The 27,845-nt window shown below is 44.8% G+C and overlaps 2 long non-coding RNA genes across 2 annotated transcripts; both read right to left on the minus strand.

The window, feature by feature from the left end:
- Positions 1–1,186: 1,186 nt before the first annotated feature.
- Positions 1,187–6,405, minus strand: LOC121133152. Its single transcript, XR_005869914.1, has 2 exons — positions 5,930–6,405; positions 1,187–3,202 (listed from the first exon to the last, which is right to left on the minus strand). It is a non-coding gene; the product is annotated as an uncharacterized LOC121133152 (long non-coding RNA).
- A 5,494-nt stretch (positions 6,406–11,899) lies between these two features.
- On the minus strand, positions 11,900–26,898 carry LOC121133197. Its single transcript, XR_005869977.1, has 2 exons — positions 25,926–26,898; positions 11,900–13,498 (listed from the first exon to the last, which is right to left on the minus strand). It is a non-coding gene; the product is annotated as an uncharacterized LOC121133197 (long non-coding RNA).
- Between the last annotated feature and the right edge of the window lie 947 nt (positions 26,899–27,845).

Genomic DNA, 27,845 nt, shown 5'->3' on the forward strand with positions numbered 1-27,845 from the left:
CCAGATCTCAGTTAACTCATTAGAGAAAGAGAGACAGAGACAGAGACAGAGACAGAGACAGAGACAGAGACAGAGACAGAGACAGAGACAGCCAGGTGGTGGCAGCAGCACATGCCTGTACTCCCAGCACTCAGGAGGCAGAGGCAGGTGGATCTCTGAGTTCAAGGCCAGCCTGGTCAGTTCCAGGACAGCCAGAACTACACAAAGAAACCCCGTCTCAAAAACCCAAAACAAAACAACAAAATGGAGACTATGAAACAAACAAGCAACAACAAAAACACTCACATAGTGGAACTCTGATGTGCACAAAAAGCAATTTGGAAGTTCTTGAGGTAGCTGGAATATCTGCTGTCGATATTCCAACCGTGGCAGCTTGGCGGACTCGTGGGCCTCGAAGGCCTGACAACTGCATTGCCAGGTTACGATCAGGGCTTAAAAGACATACATTTTCCCCACCTGGTTGTTCTTCAGCGTGGGGGAGATTTATGTTCTGTCTTAACCATGCTCTTGTGTATAATAGGAGGAAAAGGTTTTTCATGGCCCTGAGCACGTGACTCCCCTCAGAAGTACCTGGATTACCCGGACTTCTCACCCCTCTTTTTAGCCAGCATCGTCCACCCAGTACCCATGGCCCACTCAGCTGATGTCACCGTTGTTTGACGTCAAGGTCCTCCTGTGTATCCACAGTGTAGCGAAATCAAACCCCACTTGCTAAGGGACTATGCAGTCCACTACCGCTCCACATAGTGAGACTAATTCTTTTGGCCAACATCTACTTCTTAACTCTTCAAGTGCCCTTCTGGAAACACTGATATGTGAAACTCAGCCCCAAATCCCAAATTTCTGAAAGATTTTGGAGACATTTCCCCTTGACCCTCCTGTTCTCTGTGGTGTTAGGAGTTGGCTCCTCAGTGCTCTTGCCGGGCCTGTGACAGATCTCAGCTTCAGACATAGCCCTGAACCTCCTCCCCCTCTTGTGTGTGTGTGTGCACACATGTGTGTGCGTGTATGTGCGTGTGTGCATGTGTGTTAATGGAGAAAGAGGCCCGAGAAGGCAAATGTGCCTAAGGCTGATGAAAGTCTTAATGTGGCTCTGATTTTGAAAGAATAAGTAAATAAATGGGTAAATACATAATGATTATTAAAAAGTGCTTTTCCAGTGACAAAATACCATGAAAAATGTGGCTTATTATTGAAAGCTGACAATTTTATTGCTGTGGTACAATTCCCCTGCTCTGCAGGACATTATACTCTAAAGGGTTTACATTATTTTTACAAATGGAAAGATTGTCTTGGCCATGCTCACAATCCTTCTTCTTTTGAAATAGGACCTTCCAGTGGCTTTACCTGAAAAAATGTGTTTGTGTGGACGGGAAGGGCACAGAGAACACCCAGAGCAACATGCCAATATCACACATGACATAAACCCTCCGAGTGAGAAGCTGTGTTTCCACAGAGGGGAAACCAAAGTGACCACCATCGGGTTTTTGGTTGAACTTTCACATCTCATCATTGACACCCGGCAACCCTGATTCACTTCGCAGAAATGAATGCAAGCAGTCCCGTGCTTTCTGGCACTGTCCCCTGGAGTTGGTTGCTGGCAAATGAATTCAGTTTCTATCCTGGAAGGTGTTGATGCTGGGGACACTCTGGCTCTGTGCACTTTCTGGGGTCGATGCCATGTTGTGATACATGCCTCACTTAAAGAGATGGTACTCTGGGTTTCCTTGTGGGTAAGGAGGATCCGGGTGCATACATTCTTTCCGTGCCTCTTTGAAGAGCCTAACCAAATACATAAGCTGTCTTCGTGTTCTACCATCACCCTTGGTCGAATTCCTGTAAGATGTGAGCTCTTTTAAACTCTGGGACTACAAGATGAGCATAGGTGGGAGAGTTAAGGAAAAAGAAGGTCTTAATTTCTTCCTTTTCTTTCCATTAACTGGAATAGATTCATTTTACAATGGCAAACAAGTGAGATGCACACTTTATGGAACCCTGAGCCTTGCTCTAAATTAGTTAGGTTTCTGTTATTGTGATCAAACAGCATGACCAAAAGCAACTGGGAAGGAAAGGGTTTATTTCAGCCTCCACTTCCATATAACAGTCTATCATCAAAGGAAGTCAGGGCAGGAACCTGGAGTCAGGAAATGAAGCAGAGACCATGGAGGAACATTGCTTTGCTCTCCATGGCTTGCTCAACCTACTTTTTTACACACCCCGGGAACTACCTTCGCAGGGACAGCACTACCCACAGTTGCCTAGACCCTTCCACATCAATCATTAATCAAGAAAATATCACCACAGATTTGTACACTGGCCAGTCCTACCAAAGCATTTTCTCCCTTAAGGTTCCCCATTCCCAGATAGGTCTAGGTTCGTGTCAGGTTGACATAAAAACAACCAGCACATGTACATAATATCATTTAAGGAGAAAATTAGCTATGGTATGATTTGTAAAGACCGCACAAAACTATCGAGGAGGTCATACTTGTTCTTCTTATAAATTAAGGACAGAAACTGTGATGGAGGAACCTGCCACACGGTTCTTCCTATTTCAGTTCTTACATTCATGTGCGAGTTGGGCCCTCCGTAGCTTGGCTTTCATCTGAACAGAAGGCATAAAAGAGAACTTGTGAAGACAGACCCAGGGCAGGATGGTCATGATCAGGATAGAAGAAACAGCCGAAGAGCAGAAAGCAAGAGGATGGAGTTTCCACTGTGGGACCCTGCAAGCACCATTGTAAGCACGAAGAAAGACCATGATGGACAATTCTTGGAGAAAGAAGGCTTCTCTGCACTGGGCACTATACTGAGTGATTGGATGTGTATCAACCACTATAATCTTCTGATGCGCCAATAGGGAGGTCTCATTTTTATTACTTTCATTTGTAGGCAGTTACCCAGGCAAAGAGGAGTTCAGTACTATGGTCTCAATTATCCACAAACAGTACATATAAGCTGAACCCCGAAGCCCAGAGCTTTGGAGCCTAATACAGGGGCTCTTAACAACGCTAAGAAGAAAGGGCTCTTCTGTATCACCACTTCACTTGCAGAGAGCATGAGATTTACATGGGACTAAGGAGAGAAATTTCTCCTGGCATCTGGATCCCGAAGCAACGTGTTGACTTACTTCAGCACACAGGTCTCCATGTTCTGTGGGTATCATAGTCCATTAACTGATATAATTCTGACAGGAGAGAGGCTGGGAAGAAAAACCAGTGGACAAAGTTATTCCTGGGAAAATGGAGATCTGAGTCTTGGTTCCCAGCACCCATGGAAAATGCCAGATGTGGCTCTGAGCATCTGCAACATCAGTAGAGGGAGGAAAGGACAGCTTAGCTGAAATGGCAAGCTCTAGTTAGGTTCAGTGAAGATACCTTATCTCAAAAACTAATGTGGAAGTCAATTAAAAAAAACACGTTCATATGCACAACACACACACAGAGGGAGAGAGAGAGAGAGAGAGAGAGAGAGAGTTAGGAAAGATATGTGTGAGGTAGGGTGTGGAGCAGAGAGGGGGCATTTGAAGAGAGAAAAGGGGGTTCAACTCTCATCTCTGTGCTTTATGGAGTCAATAGACACTGCTTTCCAAGACACAAGAAAACAAATAAGAAATTAGATAAGGCAAAGAGATTGAAGGCAAGCATGGTGAGTGCTAAAAGTAGAAAGAAGAGTAAATGAAGAGGACATTCGAGTAAGCCCCACGTCTCCAACCAGAAGAGCAGTGATGGGTGGGTGACAGACAGCTCATGGCATGCCCCAGACCGCCTGTTGTTGGTGCAGATGATCAGAGGCCCCAGCACCAGGCAGGCCCTTTCTCCACTCGGGTGACACAATACACATGTGAGGATTGTAAGATGAGGCCCTTAGGGCTCTGTTCACAATGAAAACATTGTTCGAGCCCTTTACACATGACTCAGGGTGCATTGTATGTCTCACTGAAAAAAAGATGAGCTTTACCTACAAGCACTAACGTGTTGGCCAGGTTGAAAGTGGTGCACGGTTACATAAGAACTACAAATACCTGGGGAGCCAGCACCTTGTTTGGGACAGGCTGAACTCCTGGAGGCAAAGTGCCAGCGTCTCCGTTGCCAGCAGCCGAGAACCATTGTGGTTGAACTGGGTGTTTCATTTTCTTTTGACCCTAGATTTTTGACAGTGAGTCCTAAATGCCAAGTAGGGGCCCCTGAACCCTGCCTGACACTGGCCTGCATTTTGTAGCATTATTCCTGTTTTTCTCTATTTGAAAAAGCCTGGGTAACAAAACTAGGGGAAAGGAAAGAGTAATTAAAACACGTATGTGCTAAGCCTGCCAAGAGGTCAAGCACAACGTTTAAGAAACAAACCTGCCTATAAATATAGGTTTGAGTCTTGACTCCATCATGTCTTAACTGTAGGTTCCCTGATAATTGCTCAGTGTTCCCAAGCTTCATTTTTCTTATCTGTAAAATAGGCACAGACACATTACCAACCCCCAAGAGATCATGTGAGAACATGTAAGATATTCACAAGAAATAGCTTGGCTTCATACCCCATGCCCAGAGCCTAGCATGTGTCAGCAAGTATTATCCATATAATAAGGGGGGTGGTCTCCCCCAGTTCCCTCCAGGGATGCTAAGGCTGAAATAAAACATCAGCAAAATAGCTCTTTGGAATAGTACCCATTCCCTACTGTGTAGTGTGGCGCTGTGAGAACAACACTGGACATGGAGTTGGAAGACTTAAACTTTAGACCCTCATCGTCAGAGTTTAGGAAAAGTTACATCCCATCACTGTGCCTTCCCTTCCAGCCCTGATACTCCCAACTCCACTTTCTGCCTGCAGCAAGAAGGTTGTAGAAGCTACTCCCATTTCCACTGACTGGAGATATAGCAGACTGACTTAGCAAGGAAAAAGAAAGATTGTGATACACTCCTGTCTCCTGTGATTCCACACTTGGGAGCTGAGGCAAGGGAGTCAAGAGTTCAAAGTTAACTTAGGTTACATTGTAAGGCTCAAACTCAAAAAAAATTGAAGAGAAAAGAAAGAAAGAAACAAAAGAAGGAAAGTGTGTCCCAGATATATTAGAGGAAAAGGGAGAAAATTCCTGTATTTCTTGACCTGAATACTATGAGTATATTTTTTAATATTGAAAATATTTAAAATAAAAAATAAGTGCTGAAATTGTAAATAATTTGGAGGAAAATAAATAAAAAACTCATTCATCAATCCTTACCTGTGAGTATTGCTATCAGCATTTTAACTTATACTTTTCCTGTTTTGTTTTGTTTTTTCTGGATGTGTACATCAAGTAGAAAGTATGTATTCTGTGTTTACAAAATACAACCAGACATGCACGCGGTCTTATAACTCCCCTTGCTTGACAATCTCTTGTTTATATTTTTCCACATCATTAAAGTTTCCTCCATAATCTACAGCTTGATTTTAATGACTACTTGCTTTTTTTTCTACACTGTGCAGAGCCAACCTTCTATTGCTGCACATTTTGGCTCGTCCTGGTCCCCCTATTGTAAGTATTGACAGGCTTTTGGAGAACAACGCAACGCTGAAATGTTTGGCTTGGTTCCTCCCTTTGGGTAGAGTCAGTTGTGCAGTCTTTTCTTCTTCCTCTTTGTATCCTTTAGCTCTTGGGTGGAGGCCCAGAGAGCTCCACAAGGGGTAGTGTGTGTTTAAGAAACCCAGCTAAAGAAACAAACTGATTGCAAAGAGCTCTGAACTCGGAGTGCTGGGAAAATGCTGAACATTGTAATTGGCCTAACACCGCTCCCGTGAGAGATGCCATCTCCCTTGGCCTCCAAAGTCCTGGCCGGGATTGTAACTTTTGGCATCCATCCAGCTGATGCCAGATAACTCTTCACCACTTCAACAGTTAGGTGCAACCCCCGGGATATTTCCTCAAGCCTTTCAAGCATTCTTTGGTTCTACTCACCGGGTCATCCTTGGAGATGAAAGGCCAAACAGGATGACGCCAGCACAACAGGACTGTGCGCTTTAGGTTTCACGTAAAACGATGGCCTCTTGGACGAGGCTGAAGCGTCCTCCCTGAGCCAGGCTGCGGGTCAGTGTTGACTCAAGAAGGAATGCCACTGATGAGCCACGGGCATGCCAGAGAATTGCGCAGTACATGCCAACCAGTAACCTCATACGATAACCAAGCACGAGCCAATCTGCGGACGCTTTGCGTAACAGCATATTTGGATTTGGGGCTTAGCTTTCAGGGCTTGAGTTTCACTTTTGCCTGAGCATACTCCCAGCCTCCTGGGGCCCCTCCTGGGTGCCCTGTCTCTGCTTGCAAATGGAGAGAGCAGCTTTTCTGAGAGCTAGGACTTGGCTCTACCCGGCAAGTAACATAGAGCACGACTGGGGTTCAGCTGAAACTCTTTCTGGCCTGCGTTACTTCTCCACACATCCTGATTCTTGCTGATGGGTCAGCAATGTGGCCTGTTGCAATTCTTAATAGACAGCTTTGGCATTGTCATGACCTTGGATGCACCTTAACAATGAGATTTGTTGATGGGCGGCTGCTGATATAACACTTTTGTGCAGTCACGGCTGTAAGCAACCTGTTATGTGGGCAGCCAGGAGCTTCTGAAAGGACAAAGAGTTTACACTTTCCAAAGTCCCTTACTCCTTGACTGGGCCTCTCCTGTACAGACACACTGCAAGTCCTGCTTCTGTGAGTTTATTTATGACCCATATGATGGTGATGCATTCCTTCCAATCAATACTGCTCAATGACTGCCATGATCTGAACTCCCTTTGAGTTTGAAGTTAAAGGTCTGAGTGGTCCACTCACCTCATTCATATATACTGTCCCCAAGGTTATGAGTGTTTGTGTGCTCAAGATGACAATAAAGATGAGTGTACGAACAGCAATAACTTCAGTCACAATGGCAAGCTAATGACTACTGAAGAGTCTTCCAGTGAAAGAGCCTTTTACTTACACTCAAACCCTAAGCGAAAAGAAAGTGTTCCCTTAAGGTAGGGCCCAGTGCTGAGCAAGGACTCTGCTCTTCCCCAGGAGAATAGGGTTGAAAACACAGAGTACTCAACTAGAGATGCCAAGAGCTAGAGCATCGCTCAGTAGTATGCATCTGAGAGTGACACAAAGCCTCAGTGTGTAAGGGCACTTGCTGCCAAGTTGATGATTTGAGTTGTGTCTTCAGGACTAACGTGGTAGAAGAAGATAATCCACTCCTGTAAGTTGTCCTCTGACTTCCACACATGAGCCATGGTGAGTACACACACACACACACACACACACACACACACACACACAGGCAAGCATGCACACACACATGCACACAGGCATGCATGCACACACAGACATGCACACACACATGCACACAGGCATGCACGCACACACAGACATGCACACACACATAGGCATGCATGCACACACACATGCACACAGGCACTCATGCACACACACACACATTATTAATATATCTTAAAGAAGCTGGAAAGTGAGTGTAGTCGATGGTAAGACCTCATGGATTCTTTGTAAGCTCTCCAGAGCAGATGTAGAGAAGAATTAGACGTCTCTCACTCCCATCTGTTAAAGGTTACCTACAGCTAGTTCAAGAAGTACTTAGGGTTGATATTTGAAAACCTTATAGAATGTGGTAAGGAAAAAAAATAAAAACTTCTTTCTCCAGAATTAGAAAGAACCCCTTTAACACTCTCTAAATACAGATAACCCCTGGACTGGGTGGGATCCTTATCATGGCTCTAATGTTAGTCAGGGATGAGAGGAGAAGCCCAACCTAAGTAGCTATCAACACTCTCTGTGCCACTGGATAGAGGTGAAGGCCAAAGCTGTCACTGAACTGAAAATTCTTTCATAGTAAACTATAAACTATCTTACAAGTTCAAGAGTAAAGTACAACTTTTTCTCAGCATTTTATTGGTGGTTTTAATCTTCCAAAAATCTCAACAAGTTGATACTCCACCATGTAGACAGAAGTTTCAGTCCTGTCTGATCCTGCAGCCATTCACTCCCAAATAAACACACAGAGGCTTATATTAATTGTAAACTGTTTTACCTATTGCTCAGGCTTATTTCTAACAAGCTCTTACAACTTAAATCAACCACTAATTCTTATCTATGTTTACTCACATGGCTTGGTATCTTTTCTCAGTGAAGCATTCTCATCTTGCTTCCTCTACATCTGGCTGGTGACTGAGTCTCTCTGTCTTCCTCTTCCCAGAATTCTCCTGACAGTCTGGTAGCCTTGCCTATACTGTCTGCCAAGCTACTGACCAATCAGTGTTTAATTAAGCCAATATGAGTGACAAGTCTTTACAGTGAACAAGAGCATTATCCCACATCAATACCAGCTGTGTACAAAGACATAAACTGTGACCTCTAGTGATAATAAGGAAAGCTCTCTGTATAGTTCATTCTAGAGATCAGTCACCCCAAAGGCCCCAAATTATAATCTGAGAAGTGTGCAATATTTTGTTTGTATTCTGACAAATAAAGCTTGCCTGGAGATCAGAGGGCAGAGCTAGCCACTAGTTAACCACAGAAGCCAGATGGTGGTGGCTCACACCTTTAATCCCAGCACTCGTGGCTCAGGCCTTTAACTCCAGCAGCGCTCGGGAGGTAGAGACGGGAAGTGATAAGGTGGGGTGTAGACAGGATCTCAGCCCTTTCCGACTGAGGAATGAGAATGCAAGGAAGCAACTGGTGGCTGCCCCTGGTTCTCTGATCTTCCGGGTTTTACCCCGTATCTGACTCCTGATTTGTTGTTGATAAAACTAATTAGGACCATGCTTCAGGGAAGGTCTAAGAGGTTTGCTTTTAAGAATTTTCTCTCACACCATAAAGGGGAAAAAAGGATTTGAAGACACACTATCTGTAAAAATCTCTTAAACTTGTGATCTTCAGGAAGGTTGCAGAGCCTGGCAATGGAACCAGTGTTTTCTCTCTGGTACTACCTGTGCATGGCAAAGACTCATTCCCCAAACTCAGGAGAACAGGTGATCATGGCAGCGGTGTGGTCCTGGGTGGCAATCAGCAGTTTGCTTCGGCTCCTGAACACTAGCTGCTCAGCTTGGTCACCCCTGAGCCTCTTAGATAAGGAACTCCAGCAATGGCTGGGCCTGTGCAGAAGAGGCATGGGCGTCCAGGTCACCTCACAGTCATGCTTATTTGTTTTCTTGAGGACTGCTGTGTGTGTGTGTGTGGGGGGGTTATCAAGCAATCTCATTTCCAGTGTCCTACCAATCCATCTAACCCTACACCTGTGCCAAACCCTTATCAGAACACGGTGCTGCCTTGCCTCTTGCCTCACTGTTTATCTGGTGGTTGTTTTCCCTGGATCGCCTTCGGGTGGTTGGGGAATCACCCTAGTTCTAGCGAGCTAGTCCTTATCACATTTTCCCAGGGTAAAGAGTAATAGAGTCTCTTGCAGAGAGCATCGAGATGAACTTTCTCAACTCAGCCTCCTCAAGGAAAAGAAGCTGTTGACTTATTCACACAGTAACTTACACACAACCTTGCACACACATACGGAGAGCAGCACCCCGCACTAGCAGGCCTTGCTCCATGAGGGTGTGAACAGCGATGGAATGGCTGCTCTGATTAACCTCTGGTTAGTTGCATGCGATAAAGCATCTGAGTGGGTGAGTTCCAATAGACCAGTGTGTCTCAGCTATCCTGATGCTGTCACCCTTTAATACAGTCCCCCATGATGTGGTGACCCCCCCAAATATAAAATGATTTCTGTTGCTACTTCGTAAGTGTAATGTTGCTACTGTTACGAGTTGTAAGGCAAATATCTGACATGCAATCCAAAGGGGGTCTCGACCCACAGGTTGAGAACCACTGCAATAGAGGGCTTCCAGACACTGCAATAGTGGCTCACATTGATGCTTTCAGATGGTGTTCACAGCATCGTGTTGCTGCCATTGCTTGACAACTCTTCTCTGCAGAGGGATTCAGAAATGATGGGAACTCTGCTTCTTCCTTCTGCGAAAGATGTCGCTCTGTTCCCCACACCCAGGGTTACTTTCCTTGTTTACAGTCAAGGTGAATGCCGAAAGGGGACATGGGAAGGTGAGTTTAATTATTTAATTATCAATAATTCTTCTCCGGAGCTGGCTGCCTTATGTCTGACTGACATGGAGGGTCTCTGGGCATCCATATTTATCTGTGTGGTGGGGACAGTAATAGGGTTGGGGGGGGCAGCTGGGAGCGGTAGTATGGTTACTCTCGTTAAGTGTTCAGAGCTTTCTTAATCTCCCCTCCTTCTCCTCCTCCTCTTCCTCTATTAATACGTGTGGATGTTTTGCCTGCATGCATGTTTGTGTGGCACGTATATTCCTGGTGCCCACGGAAGGCAGAAAAGGGCATCAGATCCCCTGGAACTGGAGTTGCCAACGGTTGTGAGGCACCTTGTGGTGCTGGGAATCGAACTCAAGTGTTCTGAAAGAACAGCCAATACTCTTAACCACTGAGCCATCTCTCCAGTCCCCACACCCCTTCTCACTCATAGTCTTGACATAGAGAAGGATTCTTCATAGCTATACCCTGCTATCTTACAAGAAAGGTTGTGTGGGCAGCACAATAGAGCCAGCCCCATTGGTGGAGGTGTGTGTGAGCCAGCCCTGAAGTTGTGAGCATGGGAGAGCTGTCCCTATTACCCATCTGTCATGTGGCAGCATGGGTAGGGAAGAGACCCCCCCCATCCGTGAATGCCTGAGGCAGGCCGGTGGGAGAGCTGGCCTTGAGGTCATAAGAGCAGGAGAGCTAGCTGGTCCTGCCCCTCATCAGGCACGCCTGGGCAGCAGTGGAGCTGACCCCGGAGGTGGTGATGTGGGAGAGCCAACCCTGTGGACATGAAAGCAGGAAAACTGGCGCCACCCTTGCTCATGGCTGCAAGGGGTGAACTAGCCAGGGCAATGCAGGAGAACTCACCCTGGTGGTGAGGACAGGGGAGAGCTGGCGGGCTGACCAGCCCTGCAACTACCCAGGCCCAGAACTAAGATTATGTGTTGGCCCACCCCAGCATCAACACCATCTGTGATCTGCTGGAGTACAGGAGGGAGAGGTCCTGCAGACCCAAAGCTGCAGGATTTCCCCGACACAGGAGAACAGCAGGATTAACTAAGAGTAAGTTCCAGTGAGGGCCCAGCATCAATAGAGTAGCAGAAACCAGAGGCCTCAAACCAGACCAATGACGAACACTTGCAATTAAAAGATAGATGGATAAAATGTTTACTGCACGACTCACTGTGTCACGCTACTGGCTTCATAACAAGATTGAGTTCTTCCTTCCCTCTCTCTTTTTTTCTCTTTTCTCTTAAATTTCATTTTATGTTGGTGGGGAGGTTACGAAGGCAGATTAGAGGACACAAAGGGACGGGGAAATGAATGGGATGGAGATGCACGATGTGGCAGACACAAAGAACAAATAAAAACGGGTGGGGGGAGGTTGGGGTGTGAATGGGACTAACTGCAAAGCCCTCCCTCTGCTTTTCCAGTGGCGTTGCCTACCTCCCTCCAAGGCTTGTTATCTCCCTCTAGCTTCCCGGAAGCCACAGACAACTTATCAAGCTCCCCGAGGTGTTTGCATTTAAACAAGCATCAAAGCTGTGAGCCAGAGTGTCACTTTTTGAAATTTCTGTAGGTGGGGGTAAAAAGGTGTTTCTTAGTCCCCTTAAATCACACCCCATCTACGATTGCTTCCCCCCACAGATCAATGACACAGTCTGGCAGAGAGTCACAAACTGAAATCCTGACATCACAAATCTTGCAATCTAAAAGGGAAAACTTTGATTTAGAGTGATAGCGAAACAAATAGTGAAAGTCCAACAATAAGGGTTGTGCAACTCCTCTGCCCCAGGTACTAGGAGGAGGAAGGTGCCGTGCATACGTAAGTGGAACACGGCCTGATCTTTGTCTTCAGGAGCTTCGGAGTTTAATGGAAGTGACAGAACACATCAGATGGTGATAAGAAATGTGTGTGAAAGGAAGACAGCAGACATCCTGAGGAGACTAGAGACAGGGACCTTGCTCAAGGACTTGAAAGCCCTGGTTTTGAAAGGGCTGGTTGTCTACTGCCTTGGGGCTTAGGTGTGCACATGGGAAGCAGCGGAGCCCAGGTCTCTCTGGCAAGATGATGACCCCAGGACTGAAGCAAAGGGAACTTCACAGGGGGGAAATACGAGCCTGAGTACCAGGCTTGATGTCATCTTTAAGTTTTCATTGAACTTTTCCCTTCTGCATCAGACACCTCAGTTCTTGGGTGGTCTATCATGCCACTTCCTGCTACTTTACTCTTGATGGAGGGCTGGGGCTACTGGATCTTATTTCAAAAGGAGAGGGTGAAATTGAAACCAGAAAGGCTTCGTGATAGACTTTAAGTATCTCTCTATCCATCTCACTGTGTGTACATCTGTCTACTTGTCTCTCTTCTGTCTGTCTTTCTATCTCTCTGTCTCTCCTCTCCCTGTCTCGGTCTCTGTCTCTGTCTCTCTCTCTCTCTCTCTTTCTCTCTCTCTCCCTCTCCCTCTCTCATAATAGTAGGCACAGTACAGCTTTCCCCAGACTGGTATTTCTAGCTTGGAACTTATTTATTGGTAATGGTGAGGATGATGGTGATGGCTGTGTATTGGTACATGTGGTGTGCACATATGTATTAATCATTCAAAGTGCAAGCCTTTTCATAATTCAAGGTAGTTATACAAACACAGCCCCTTGATGTTAACAAATAGAGACCAGATGCAAATAACTGACTCAAATACAACATGGAATAACTTGCCTGCACTAAAGCAAACTCTCCTCACCACCCTATTACATCATAAGAATTCCTTCCACTTGGAAACAAGCAATCAGAAGGAGGTGGGGATGGTACTATTAAGATATTTCAAGCAGACTTAAATGACAACAGTAGTAGAATTGCCTGGGTAAAACGGAGATCGCCTTGGAAACTGTTGAAGTGATTTCATAGTATTGTGAAATTGGATGTGAATCCGTAGCAAGCATTAGGTACCTCCAACTTCAGGAACGTGCACAGCGGGTAAAAATTAATTACAGCAGAAAATGACTCCACATGGAAGCCAATGAGTCTGTGACTCATAGCCGGGCACTCCCAAGAAAACTTGGTTCTTCACAACTTGTAGAATTGGGTGTCAATGAAGATGGTGATGCTGATGATGTTCCCTGGGGCACTGGGTATTAACTGTTGGGCATAGACACTCAGGCGGTTGTTGAGTGAGGTGTGGTGGAGAATCCTAAGCGGGCAGTGGGGCTGCTGCTCTCTGTGGAATATGACCTTCCAGTGAAGTCAAAGAAAACAGATACTATGAATTAGCTCATAGGAAGTCTCCAAACCTCATTGGCATCTTCCCTGGCTCTCATTTCTCAGAATTCTATTGCCTTGTGAAGGGCTAATGGAGAGGCTGAAGAAGTCTTCACTTGTGGAGTGGGCCAGATCTTCTACATGTTTGCAGACTCAGGACTGTGAGCCTTGTGAACTTTCATAGGAAGCTGAGAGGAAGAGGAAAAGCACAGAACTCAGTGGTTAGAATGCTTGCCTAGCATCTGGGAGGTCTTTGAGTTTGATACCCGGCAAAGCAAAGAAAAAAATTATAAAGAAAAAAAAAACAGAAGCCGGCTCTGAGTGAAGAAAAAAATATTAATACAAGTTAGGAAAGCCAGAGTCTAGAGAAGAACTTAGGGGAGAGTTTTCTGATTTAATCTCTGGAGTAGAAATAGAAAACAGGGTCGGGCAGTGGTGGTGCACGCCTTTAATCCCAGCACTCAGGAGGCAGAGGCAGGCAGATCTCTGTGAGTTCGAGGCCAGGCTGGACCGACAGCCTCCAAAACAATACAGAGAAACCCTGTCTTGTAAAACCAAAAAAAAAAAAAAAGAAAAAGAAAAAGAAAAAAAGAAAACAGGACATCTCGAGAAGGTGTGCAGCCAACAGTGGTGCAGTATACCTGAAGCTCCCTCCATGAGGTTCTCCAACATGGCCCCATTATGAGCAGGAAGTTTTTCCTAAAGCCAACCCCAAATCCCTTCTCCGGCAGTTCTGACTCACCCCCTGACTTCCTGTTCTGAAACGAAAGGGGCAGGAGTCTAATACTGCTATTTTTATCTCCCTGTTAAATTTGGGCCTAGTAAGCCTACCCTCAATCTTCTATTTTGTGGACTATATAACCCCCAATTCATAAGGTTTTTCTTCAAATAAAAAGAAGCAATTTAATTTCACAAACATTTCTTAAGAGTCTCAAACTTTTAGGGATCACTTACACATTACCATATAGATGGAGCCATGCTGAGATAAATACTGTGCTTGGTTCATAAAACTACTGCTTCATAGAGAATCCCCTGGGTCCTGGGCAGTCACTGGCAGTATGGGAAGTTTCTCTCTCTTCTCTGGAATCTGGAAGGAGGTAGACTAATAAGATGCACCCTTGTACTGACTAAATATCCATTTTCTGGACGAAATGGCCGACGAGAGCAGGAAAAAGCTGTTAGGAAGCTTGGAGCAATTTCACAAACCTCTCCACCACTAAGCTCTGTTTGTGTGCTTGGAGCTATTATTAGCAAAACAATGACTGAAAAATGTACCTGGGAGAAAATTAAAAAGAAATGTCAGACTGTTTTTTTTTTTTAAGAGAAAGATTTCTTTTTTAAAAAGTTGTTTGTTTTTTTAAAAGGCTGTCCTCTTAGGGAGAAGCAGAAAACTCCATGGTTGCAAGATGCTCCATCCCCTGGGTACCTGAGGAGCAAAGTCATCAAGGAGGGTGAGCCTCAAAGACCTACATGCCTGCTGACTTCTGTGTCACTTCTGTGCCACTGACAATGGCTGTACTAGCCAGGTTCTCTACAGGATCATAACTGATAGAATTCACTCATTCTAACACACACACACACACACACACACACACACACACACACACACACACACACAACTTGACTTATATCCTGACCTACTGGATGTAGCCCGGGTAATCAACAATGGCTGTCTTGTAATGGAAGGGCTAAGCCTCTGGTATTTGTGCAGTCCCTGAGGCTAGATGTCTCAGCAGTCCCAGTCTGGTGTTAGAGTCCCAGAGGATTCCTGCAGTCTACCCTGGAATCTGAAGAATCGGGTTCTAATACCAGCGAAGGAATACCTCAACAGCAGATCAATGAACTGGCCACCAAGAGTGGGGGAGGCAGGCAAAGAGAAAGTGTCCGTCCTCTTCCCTGTCCAGTATGTGGGCTGTCCCTAGAAGGTCTAGCCCAGATTGAAGGTGTGTCTTCCCACCTCACACCATTAAATTAAGAAAAATCTATCCCAGGTATGCCCAGCAGTGTGGGTTTTAGCTCATTCCAGAAGTATTCAAGTTGACAACCAAGATGAGTTATTACAATGACCAAGGCAGACAACAAGCTTACGGCCCTCTACAGGGGACAAGGGAATTTAGCAAAACATCAGTGTGGACAGGCTTAGGGTCCCTAAGTCACCCCCCCAATATGGGGTCAGTTGGTGCCTAGGTGAATGAAAAGGTACCCAGGAGTGGAGCGTTGCATGGAGAAAGTTGTTCTCCTGCCTCGGCTTCCACAGTTCCGTGGTTAGAGGTGCAAGCCATTATACCTGGCTCCTCCTTGTCATCTTCCTCGTCACTCAGATTTCTTTCCAGTTCAATTTTCAACTGGGCCTTATGGCACAGGCCTAAAATCCTAAGTGCTTGGCAGACAGAGGGAGGAGGATGGCAAGGTCAAGTCCCACTTAGGTGACAGAGTGAGTTCAAGTCAAACCTCTGCAACTTGGCAACACCTTGTCTCAAAATAAAGGTTTGTTTGGTTTTTTAAAAGGAGCTAAAAACATAGCGCAGCGGTAGAGCACTTACTTAGTGTGTGTGAGGCTTGGGTTCAATCCCCAGGGCTGAAAAAATAAAAAGTTACCACCTTTGTCCAGCAAAATCTAGTCTTTCAAAGGACTTAGTTCAGTGGATGCTGGGATAGAATGAAGGATTAACAGAAAGAACAGTGGGGGTGGTTGGACATTCCTGTTATCCTGCCGCTGTGGAAGGAGAGGCAGGAGCATTGCCACAAGTTTGAGGCCAATGTGGTCTACAGAGCAAGTTTCCAGGCCATCATGGTTACATAGACTCACAAAAGCACAAGAAAACTAAACCAAACAAAAAGTCAAGCAATGGAAAGGATTCTGGCTAGAGCTATGCTAGCCAGTGTAGTAGCTATGAGTCACGTGTGGTCCCTGAACTCTTGAAACATAGCTGGCTGAAGTTTAAAATACACACTGACCTTCAAAAACTTAATATAAAAAAGTGAAACATATCATTAATCATTTTTTTATTTTGACTACATGAAACAATAATATTTTGGATAAATTGGGCTAAATAAAATAACTTTATTGTAATTTATGCTATAACACGAATAAACTTTGAAAACATTGTGCTAAGTGAAGGAAACCAGACACAGAAGACCACACCTTATATGATTCTATTTATATGAAGTGACCAAGGGGCAAATTCACAGAGACAAAAGGCAGATTCCTGGCAGAGGATGTTCTAGAAGCAAATTAGGAGTAAGTACTAATAATCGGGTTCTTTTATTCTTTCTCTCTCCCCTTTCCCCATTCTAAGATAATATGCCATGTATCCCACACTGTCCTTCATCTAGGTACATTTATTATAATATATCTTGGTAAACTAAATTGCACATCTTTTTCCATAAACAGACAAAGGTATAAATGTGGATGAAAAACACTAATTTTACTCCTTTTAAAGTATCTCCACTAGAAAAATTTAAATTATATAAGTGACTGTCATTATGTGTCTACCAGACTTGCTTGGCTAAACAGCACCAAGGGAAGAATGCGGAAAGCAAGGCCGAAGCTGCCCCAAGTGAAGAGCAGGACAGAAGGACAGCTGGACCTGTTTGCCTTCTATGTTGATCAAAAGGGATGGAGCCCTGAGGATTTTGAGGACAAGCGACCAACTGTCAGCAAGAATACTGATGACAGACAGGAATTTATGCCCCCAAGCCAATTAAAGGGGTGCTGTCTTCAGCCATTCTCTGGAAGAACTCTAACCAGTCCAACTAGTAAAAGGTGGGGTAGAGTGGCCTGCCTTCCACAGATGGCTGCCTCATGGCCTCGGGCCCTCGCAGAGGCCTCTGGAGCTGAGGGCATCCCTATCTTGATCCACCTGTAGCATCTACATACCTGAAACCCAGCCTTGGGGAGCTGCCCCCAGTCAACCAGGAAGCTTGTCCTTGTCCTGGGGGATGGAAACTTCCTCAAGAATTACTGGCCACTGGAGCTTGTCCAGCCTACTTACAAAGCGCTGTAATCAAACTGTAGCATTAGTCAGAGTCCCATGCAAGGGGGAAGCCATGGGTTCCTTCTTGGCATTGTCTCTCCTTTTTAAATTTTTAGCTGTGGTCTTGATCTGTAGCCCAGAATGGTCTAGAACTTGCTAGCATCCTCTAGCCTCGGCATCCACGGTTCTGTGATTACAGGTGTGTGCCACTATGCCTGGCTCCTCCTCATCACCCTTCTCTTCACCCAAATTTCTTTCCAGTTTGGTTTTCAGATAGGCTTTACAGCACAGGCCGGAAGTCTCAAGTGCTTGGAAGGCTGAGAAAGAAGGATAGCAAGTTCAAGTCCCACTTAGGCTACAGATGAGCCTATGCAACTTGGCAACACCTTGTCTCGAAATAAAGCCTTTTAGAAAGGAGCTAAACACACAGCTCAGTGATAGAGCACTTACTTAGAATGTGTGAAGCCTTAGGCTTAATCCCAGGGCTGAAAAAATAAAAATAAAAAGTTGTCCCCTTTACCCTCCAAGACCTAGTCTTTCTAAGGACTTAGTTCAGTGGATGCTGAATAAGGAAGCCAGGCTCAGGGTCCTTCAAAGAAATGGCTAGTCTCTGGAGATTAGAGGATGATTGGACCAGAGTGTGGGTTGAGAGGATTAGTGGCACGAACTGTGAGCCCTGGCCTATGAAGGGGAGGGGTCGGTAGCCTACAAAGAAGAAAAGCAAATCAAACACACTGTGCTTGCCAGTACTGGCTTAAATTTCAGGAACACAAAGTGAGCATTTGACATTTTACCCTAGCTGTATCCCGGGATGCTTTCCCAGTGTAGTAAAACACTAGTTCTTCTCTTGACTGACCATGTACCAGATTCCAACAAAGTAGGTGGCAGAAGCCCAGAAACTGAGGTAGACGGGGTTCACGAACCAGAGGGCACTGTCTGAAGCCAATCTACAACACCTGCCTCCTTGCCCTGATGCAGGATCAGAAGAAAGCTCCCTGCGATCAGGCCAGGCATGGGGACGTGGATGAGAGCCCCTTTGGTGTATAACCCTGAAGTGCAGGGATCACAGAGACTTATGAATATTTGGAGTGTGAATGGATAGAGAGGATGGATAGCTGTGGGATTCTGGTAGATATTTTGTTAGCATTTATGTCATCCAATGATATAATTGTTTTGAGTGGTGGCTGACAAAGAGGCTCTTAACAGGTTTCGTTTTTGTAATAGAGGAATAAATCTGGGTAGGGAGAACCCCCAAATGGGATAACAGCACATTATACACTTGGTTTTATCATACACACACACACACACACACACACACACACACACACAGCCCTATACACCTTTTAAAGCAAACAATACTTAGATAGTTATGCTGAATAACAGCAAAGGTGGAAAAGGAAATAGCTTCATACACTCATAGAGCCTCTCAATGAATCTTATGATCTTATGGAATGCAGACCACTTAGGGGTGGATGGGTGGCTTCATGATGACGTTGTCAGGACCCTATGAATAAATATTGCACTTTCTAGTCCTACCAATGGTACCACATGGGACAGTGGTCAGTAGACTGAGCTCTCTCCATTCTGGTCTCCTGACTCAGGCAGCTCAAGATGATGAGAAGCTCATCCAAAAGCTACTTGGCTATTATAGCTTGACTACCCAACTGCTCTCACACTATTCTCTGGAAACTGATACCCTACTAACTCATGTGAAGGAAAGAAATGGACTGAATTCTTCCCAAGTCACTCTTCCCCTTTGCTGTAGTTTAGGTCTAGAATGCCTCTCAAAGGCCAATACACTAAAGGATTTACCTACAGTTTGGTGCTGTTAGGAGGTAATGGGAATGTTAAGAGTTAATGTTAAGAGCCTAGTGGGAAGTCTTGCATTCAGTGGAGAACATACCTTGGAAGGGAAGTGTTTAGGCCCCAGTTTTGTTCATATTATTATGTTATTATTACTATTATGGTCATGATAATAATAATAACAATAATTGAACATGAATTGAGTATATTCTGCCATGTGCCAACACACCATGTGCTTCCTTGTCACACTCCCAGAGACAGGGAGGCAGATGACCATGCACTGAATCCTTGACAATCCTGAGTCAAAGCAAATCTCATTTGATTATCAGGAACATTTGTTGGAATAGCAGAAAGCTAACATAGACATTTAAGGCAAGATGTCAGTGTGGTTTGCAAACCAAAATGGTAGCCTCTTGACTGAGCCTCTTTTCCTTTGCCAAACAATATTGATGGGACTCTTAGTTGCTCTAATGGGACTTTTAATTGCTCAGGAGTAAGGAAGTCCAGTATTAACTGCAGCACCACAATGTGAGCTATCCAAACAGTCTACAAGATCAAAGAATTACTCTGTGCAGCAAGACTTTATAAGTGATTGAAAAGCATTGATTGTGGGCAGTAGTAGGGCAAGAGTGTGGTATAGAACAGACAGAAAAGCAGTTCTTTCTAGACAAGAACCTCGTTGGATGAATGAACTGCCTTTTCGTGTTTGGCAGTTAGTTTTCTTTAAGTCATGTAAATGTCTGGACAGAGTTTCTATCTCCACATGGTTCTAAAATAGAGTTGACATGGCTCATCTGGATTATTAGAGGGTAGGGAAATTCAAAGAAAGCAAAGACGTGCTTTTTCAGGTCTAATTGAGACTGCCGAAATGTCTGTGTAATTCTCTTATGTGGCTGGCTACGTGGCACACCAGCAAATGAGGTGGGCGTGATGCCAGCAGTGTGAGCGAAGAAGCATGACTCTTCCAAGGAAATAACTTGATGATGTCATGACTTGTGGGGGTGGCCAGGTGCAGATGGGTGGAAACCCTTGGCACCAGGGTCCCCGTAGTGGGTCCAAGTCCTCGGTATCCTCACTCATCAACCCAAGTCACTCTTGCTCATGCCATCAGGACTCTGACTCAAGTCTCTGTTTGACCAGCAGAAAGGAAATGATTATGTGGTGAGCATATCTGAAGTCTAGTTAAATGCTGGAGAGAGACAGAAAAGAAATCCATGTAAAACATACCATCGTTCTTACAACAGCTATGTGAGATTTAAAAAGTATGTTTAGCATTCCAAGTATTTTCCCTTCTGTGTCTTCAGAGATTGGCTCTGGGAGTGATGTTTTGTTTATTTAACATTTAATCAAAAGAGATTTGGACCCTGCTAGTTTCAGAGCAACAGACTCTGCAGCACCAAGCCTTTGCCTTTAGTCTGAGGAGAAAAACTTCAACCATACGGGGAGGCTGATGTCTGTAATATGTTCTGATCAGCTGGCCTAACTTTACAGGCTAATAAAAGGGGAGAATTTTCCTGTGCCCAGGTCTTTTATGAATTATAAATAACCATTCACTTTGGAAGATAGCACATCATAAAAATGTTTTCCACAAATATGCACAGATCCATTTTAAGAACCAAGGAAAAAGATACTCAGAAGTCTCAGAAGTACTCAGTTTTGATTTCATGGGGAAACATGTTCTTTTGCCATATGGATGTTTTTAAGGGGGCCTTCAGCTGGGGCTCAGTAATAACACCCCAGTGGCTAAATAAGGGATTTCTTTCCTTCGAACATTATTTCACTGTTATTAAAGGTGGAAAAACCTTCCACAAATAGCATACTATTAGAGTGCTTTAGGGGGTACCCTGGGAACCAAGGTTATGTGTCTGCTCCAGAAATACTGTCTGTAATTATCATTCCTCAGTGGCTCTGAGGATGCAGTCTTGAGGTTTTCATTAATTTCTTGATTCTGCAAAGTCTGAAGTGAGTGCCTGCTCTTGAGATTCAATATTCTACAGTAGGAGTTTTGTGTTGTTGTTTGTAAGGTCACAGGTCCTTTCTTCTATCTTCCTTCCTTTCATAGTAACCATTTCTGGCTTCTTTTGTCCACACAGATAAAAGACTAGGTTTGAAAGAAAAGAAGTCAGATAGGAGAGTCTCCCAATCCCAGTCTTTGTCTCCTCTGTAATCTGCTAACAATATAGCATTAAGAAACAGAGCATTCAGATCTAACAAATGACTGGAGAGGGCCTGCAGGTCCCAAAAGCACATTGATTTCCCCCCCCCCCCCCTTCCAAGCACTTTATTGTGAGGGTTTATAAATATGCACCAACCCAGAAGAATTTTACAGTGAACAACCATACTCTTGTAGATGCTGCCATTAAAATTTTACTGTTCTTGGGGCTGGAGAAATGACTCGGTGGTTAAAAGCATCAGTTGCTCTTTCAGAAGACCCAAGTTCAATTCCCTGCACCCACATGGTGGCTCACAATGGTCTGCAACTCCAGTTCCAGGGGACCAGGGGATCTGACACTCTCTTCTGGCCTCTGGGGGCACCAGGCATGCTTGTGATGCACAGACCTGCATACCTGCATGCAGGCAAAGCACCCATACACACACACACACACTCTCTCTCTCTCTCTCTCTCTTTCTCTCTCTCTCTCTCTCTCTCTCTCTCTCTCTCACACACACACACACGCACACACACACATACACACATGCATACATGTATGTACACATAAATTTGTGCAGGCATGCACATGCACACACACATACACACACACACACACACACACACACTTACCTTTATTAGTTCACCTTATGTTTTCATAACGTTTACCTGTGCACCAAACCATTGTTAAGACACAGAACGGTTTCATCACCCCCAAAAGCTCCCACACGTCCCTCTCCCGTCGGTCCTTGTCATCCTTCCCCTTCTCCAGCCCAGGGAACTGATTTGAAAATTTTCACCGTTGATCTGTCTTATCAGTTCTAGAATTTCAGATGACTAGGCCATGCAGTCCGGATGCTTTTGTGTGTCACTCACTTAATGTATCAGGGTGTGTGCTCTGCCATTGTAAGAGTGGTCCACTCATCTGCAGTGCTGAGTACTACCCCAACACAACGCTGTCCTGACAGATGCCTACGATTTCTCCAGTTTTGTCTGTCAGGACCAAAGCTGTTGTGTCTTATGTCATTTTGGGGGGAGGTGTAGAGGGAATGCCACTGCCTAATTCCTGGACAGCTTCATTTTGAAAGAAAGTAATTTTTTTTCAAAAAAGTGAATATACCATTTTATATTCCCAATAATGACAAGCAAGAGTTCCAAGTGTTTTTAAGGATCATGGTAGCACATACACTGTGTTTTTCTGATGGCCAGGGAGATTGAGCACACTGACTTTATGTGTCATTCATTTATCTTCTTCTTAAAATAAATTCATATCTCCTTATTTTTAAATCCATATTTAACGGCCATTTTCTTTTTTAACACTTATGTATTTTGTGGGTGAGTGTGTGTGTGTGTGTGTGTGTGTGTGTGTGTGTGTGTGGGGGTGCATGCTTACAAATTATGGTTAGAGTGTGGCAGTCAGAGGAAAATACGAAGGAGTTAGTCTTAGTCCCCCCCCCCTTTTATTTTCCAAGACAAGGTTTCTCTGTAGCTTTGGAGGCTGTCCTGGGCCTCCCTCTGTAGACCAGACTGTTTTCAAACTCACAGAGATCCGCCTGTCTCTTCCTGTGCTGGGATTAAAGGTGTGCGCCTCCAAATCCCCACTGGTTCTCTCTTTTTTTTTCTATGTGGAATGAACTTGGTTTATCAGGCTTGGAGGCCTTTACATGATGAGCCACCTGGCCATTTGTCATAGAGCTTCTGTTTCGTGAAGCACACGTTTCGAGTTTTTGCCCATGCAGGACTTTTTGTCTTTATTAGTAAGTCTGAAGTACTTCTGTTTGTTTTGTTGTCTGGCCTTGAATCTGCAGTTTTCTTCCTGCCTCTGCCTCCTGAGTCCTGGGGTTACATAAGTGTGCTGCCATGCCTGACACTACAAGTTCTTGACTGATCCTAGATATCTGTCCTCTGTCCAGTTTGTCCTGCAATTCCTTCCTTCCTGTCCATGACTTGTCTCTTCATTTTTAAACGATCCCTTTTGCTGAGAGGTTTCAGTATGCTTTGTTGTTTTAGAAGTTCAGCAGGCATATCTAATTTTTCTTTAGTGGTTATTGTTTTCAGTAAGCCAGTAGAAGCACTTGGATTTTATTAAATGGCATCTCTACAATCTGTTTGTCGGCTCAAGAAAATTCAAATCCTGCTGTGACAAGTGGTTTTGCCTAAAAAGAAACATCCATTTTTGGAAATGGGTAATCTGTAAACCTCTCAGGAGTATCTTAGAGAACGAAACCAACTCTAGACCTCCCTTTTGCTCGGTTTTCTGCTTATAACTCAGTCTGATGTCTAGAAAGCGTCACCAGTGACAAACCACGTTGTCATGGAATTAAGCCAGTTTTATGCTTAGGGACATGCTAAGCTAAATTCAAAGATAGATGCAGGTGTCCAGTGAAATGGGCGATGCAAGTGATGGTTTGGGAGTGACCATGGGGATGGTCCTCCGTGAGACACAGGGCTTGGAACGGTGGAGGCTCGTGGCAGGGATTTAGTGATGCTTTTGGCCTGTTCTTAGATTGCATACCAAAACCTTTACTGATGTGTTTGTCCATGAAGTTGATTTCTCCCTGCTTTGTTTGGACTAGAGGGACACTCAATACAGACATGATATTTTGAAAACTAAATCACATCTCTTTACCCGATGTCCTTGTTGCTTGACCTATTTCCCCTTCAGTGCTCTCTGGAGGGTGCAAACTGACTGGACTTTTCACCACTCATGCACTCACTGGACTGGCTTTTTCTTTTATTCTGTCTTCTCTTGGACACCTCTCTGTGCTTCTCAGCTATGGGTAAACCTGGACCATTGACTCCTGCTTTCCTGTACTTTTTAAGCACTAAAAGATCTCCCTGATTATTATGAGCTGTGGTTTAGAAACGGAAAGCATTATATGGATAAATTTTACTGTTTGGTTGAGGTTGAAATTTGCAATCAAGTTTTTGTTTTTCATTGACCTAGTAGACTTATTGATCAATGGATGATTTTCATTGCGGATTATCTTGAGATAGGAAATATGGAGAGAGGACCAATTCAAAAAGCTTTGGGCAGCTCCAACTCTAAAGAATCCTATGTAGTCACTCTGCAGACCAGGCTGGGAAAGGATGTAAGATAACGGTGACTTTAACAGCCCACCTTCTAGGTTTAGTTATTTCTGATGGGGGTGAGATATGAGTGGTACATTGTATGTTTTCTAGCTCTGTCCCTGGAGAAAAAAGAAGGTCAGGATGATGATATGATGTGTAAGAAATATCAAAGTGCAGCCTGGCATGGTAGCTCACATTTCTTTTTTTTTTTTAAAGACTTTTATTATTTTTTATTTTAATTTATGTGCATTGATATTTCACCTGTATGTATGTCTGAGGGTGTCAGATCCTCTGGAACTAGAGTTATAGACAGTTATGAACTGCCATGTGAGTGCTGGGAACTGAACCCATGTCCTCTGGAAGAGAAGTCAGTGCTAACTACTGGGCCACCTTGCCAGCTCCATGTCATACATTCTTAATCACAGCAATTGCAAAGTAGAGGCAGTAGACTCTGAAGTCCAAAGTCATCCTTGGCTATATTAAGGCCAACTTGGGCTCCATGAGATCCTGTCTCAAAAGGACCAAACCAGCCGGGTGTTGGTGGCGCACACCTTTAATCCCAGAACTCGGGAGGCAGAGGCAAGCGGATCTCTGTGAGTTTGAGACCAGAATGGTCTACAAGAGCTATCCAGGACAGCCTCCAAAGCCACAGAGAAACCCTGTCTCGAAAAACAAAACAAAACAAACAAAAAAGTAATCAAATCTAAGTAGACTAAAGCAAAAATAAATATTCAACAAGATGCCACACTTCTGAAAATAAGATAATGGCTTTAAGTAATTGGTAGACAAAGAGGATGGAAGCAATCACGGATGACAGATAAAAGGAACTGATTGTATGACCACAGAGCAAATGATGCCTCCTGGTCAAGAAGGATGTGTTACTCCCTAAGTCATGGCCTGCAAACCACCGTGTGGTCAATGGCATCCCCATCTGCATTTAACATCACACTCAACCAAAGAATAATTAAGCACCATTTCTTCCCCTTCAAAATAGTAATTCCTGTTATTGCTAGTGCTTCCAGTAAGGCACCGGAAGCACACCAGTAAAGCCAGTTACAACATAGGCATCCAGTGGGCACCACAGCTTTGCTCTCTGTCCATCTTTTCAGGCAGTCCTGCCGCGGACGTCTCTCCAAAGTTAAGTTCTGTGTGTGGACATTCTTTCTACAGCAGAAGAGGAACCGGGGAGTTGCCTAGCCCCGGAACCACTTAGTCCTCCCCGTCCTTCTGAAATACTCCTAAATGCATCTGAAGCAATACTGCAGAACTCTGAGAAATCCTTTCTGCCTGGAGCTAAGCTCAAGGCTGTCAGTCGGGCTGTGGGGCGTGCTGGGAACAGAAGAGACTGAGCTGGCTAGGGCAATGGATAGTAGCGTGGGACCACGACAGAAAGCAAACTCCGGTGCGCACCCCCCACCCCCACTCCCTCCTTCCCGCTGCTGTTCCTGAGTGGCGGCTCCAACATTCTGAGGTCTGACGGCCAAGTGAGAAGCTTGGCAAGGAAGACTTAAACTTTCCTTATGACTGAATAAAAACTCGCAATAAAAGTGCTCCAGCTTGGTGACGGTATCGGTAACTGGATGAGGAATCTCTTGGAGAAGAAGCTGGACTTACTTTGAAGCTGAGATCGCTCTGGTTCTGACTCGGAACCTGAGGTCAGTGGGAACATCTGTTAGGAGAGCCAGACTTTGCAAAGGCTCAGCCATCGCCCGCAGTGGTCAAGGGAGCTACTTCCTTCTTCGTTCCACCCACTCTGAATCTTCCACTACCTAAAATCAGGCCAGATCCAAACTTCCTTTCAAGCTGATGATTTCTCTTCCATTAATTTCATAATTACCATGTAGGTTTCAACACACTGTCAGAGGCACAACGTTTCCCTTGGTGGTGACCCTTGTCACCGTTCTCAAATGAATTCATAAGACTTGTGTGATTTTTTTTCCAGCTTGACTTTGCGGTGCAAGGCCTGTGACTGTTTAGTTGACAATACAAGTGTGCCTCTCTCGTTTCCTGTTTTTAAGCGCTGCACTTAATTTATTTGAAAGGGTGGAATATTTCAAATTACAATTCAGCAGTTTTACTAAGGAAGGCTATAAAACACAATGAGCAAGGAGTTTTACTTCCTCCTTACAATAGCTACTCCCCTCTTTTGAAATCGTGATAGCCTCCAATCAGGGGGAATGACTTTTAACTCGCACTGTAATGTTTTTGAGCAGCTACTAGGCCATGGCTGGAGCTGTGCAGAGCATAGTATTCCTGCACACTGTAATTCCAGACGCCTTATTAGTACACGGAATGTGTCTGCCTGTACTGATATTGTTCTATCTTGCTAAGCTCCCCCTCCCCCGGGCACAGCATTCGGATTGGCTAAAGTATACAGTGGCCTGGCCAATCAACTGAAACCTTTCTCCTGCAACCCTAGCAACACCTGACAATGGTCATTGACAAATGTTAAGAGGAACCCCCTGACAAAGCTAAACAGTCCTTGGAAATGGCCCCTGCCAAGGGCAAACAAGGTTAGTACTACCTAAGGAGCACTTTGTGTGGCCGGAGGAGTTAGTGGTTTGTGTCTGACCTGCTCCCACGCTAACCAAATCTCCACACCCACCAGGCTGTTTTCAGTGGTTGGAAGAAAGGGATATTGTTAGATTTGATGCACTGGTCATGCTCTGTCCCTGATGCTAATTCGTTCTTAAGGGCAAGGCAAGGGGTTCATTTTCTGAGGGTGGTAGAACACCTGGCTGCATCCCCAATGGCCCCTTTCCCAGCCTTCTAGCTACATAACGATTGCATCCCAACTTCACTCTGAACCCCGACAGCGTGCAGTTGGGTGGTGGCCTCACCTGCAGATATTGGGGCAGCCCCTCTCAGGGTGCTATAGCCCTCGCTGGGCCACCTGACGGTGTGTGGCTTAGTGACTGAAGGATTAAAAGGCAGAGCCAGCAGAAGCTGGGCAGAGTGTTGAAAAGAGTAAGAAAGGGAACCTGCCAGAAACATGCACAGACAGCTCATAGGTAAGCACATGTTCCCTCAAAAGACATAATAGCTGTATCTATATGATACCTTCCCAGGGCCCCCTTAAATGGTCACTCCAGTTAGTCTAGACATATTGAAAGCATATTTCAAATCCTGGTTGAGAAATCCATTGTTCATCCATTAGTTGCCGATGAAGCCGAGAATGCCTAAACCATCTAACTCATAATCAATTAGTTTTTCGTGGTTACCAGTGCTACACATTGGTATCCCAACAAAGACAGTCCTGAGGATGAAATGCAGACATTTTATACACAGAGATCTAAAGCACACACAACAGTCACTTAAAGAAACAAACCTAGACAAGAGGAATAGAGCAAGAGAAAGCGAGAGAGGGGAGAGAGAGAGAGAGAGAGAGAGAGAGAGAGAGAGAGAGAGAGAGAGAGAGAGAGAGAGAGAGAGAGAGAGAGAGAATTGTGGTGGGGAAACCACCAGGGAATCGAAGAGTGTGAAATGCAAGGAAGTATTAGTTTTTATTGTCATCTTCTCCCCATCAGCACCACC

Source organism: Mesocricetus auratus, unplaced genomic scaffold (genome assembly GCF_017639785.1).
Source record: "Mesocricetus auratus isolate SY011 unplaced genomic scaffold, BCM_Maur_2.0 Super-Scaffold_100020, whole genome shotgun sequence".
In the NCBI taxonomy this organism is placed as follows: Eukaryota; Metazoa; Chordata; class Mammalia; order Rodentia; family Cricetidae; genus Mesocricetus; species Mesocricetus auratus.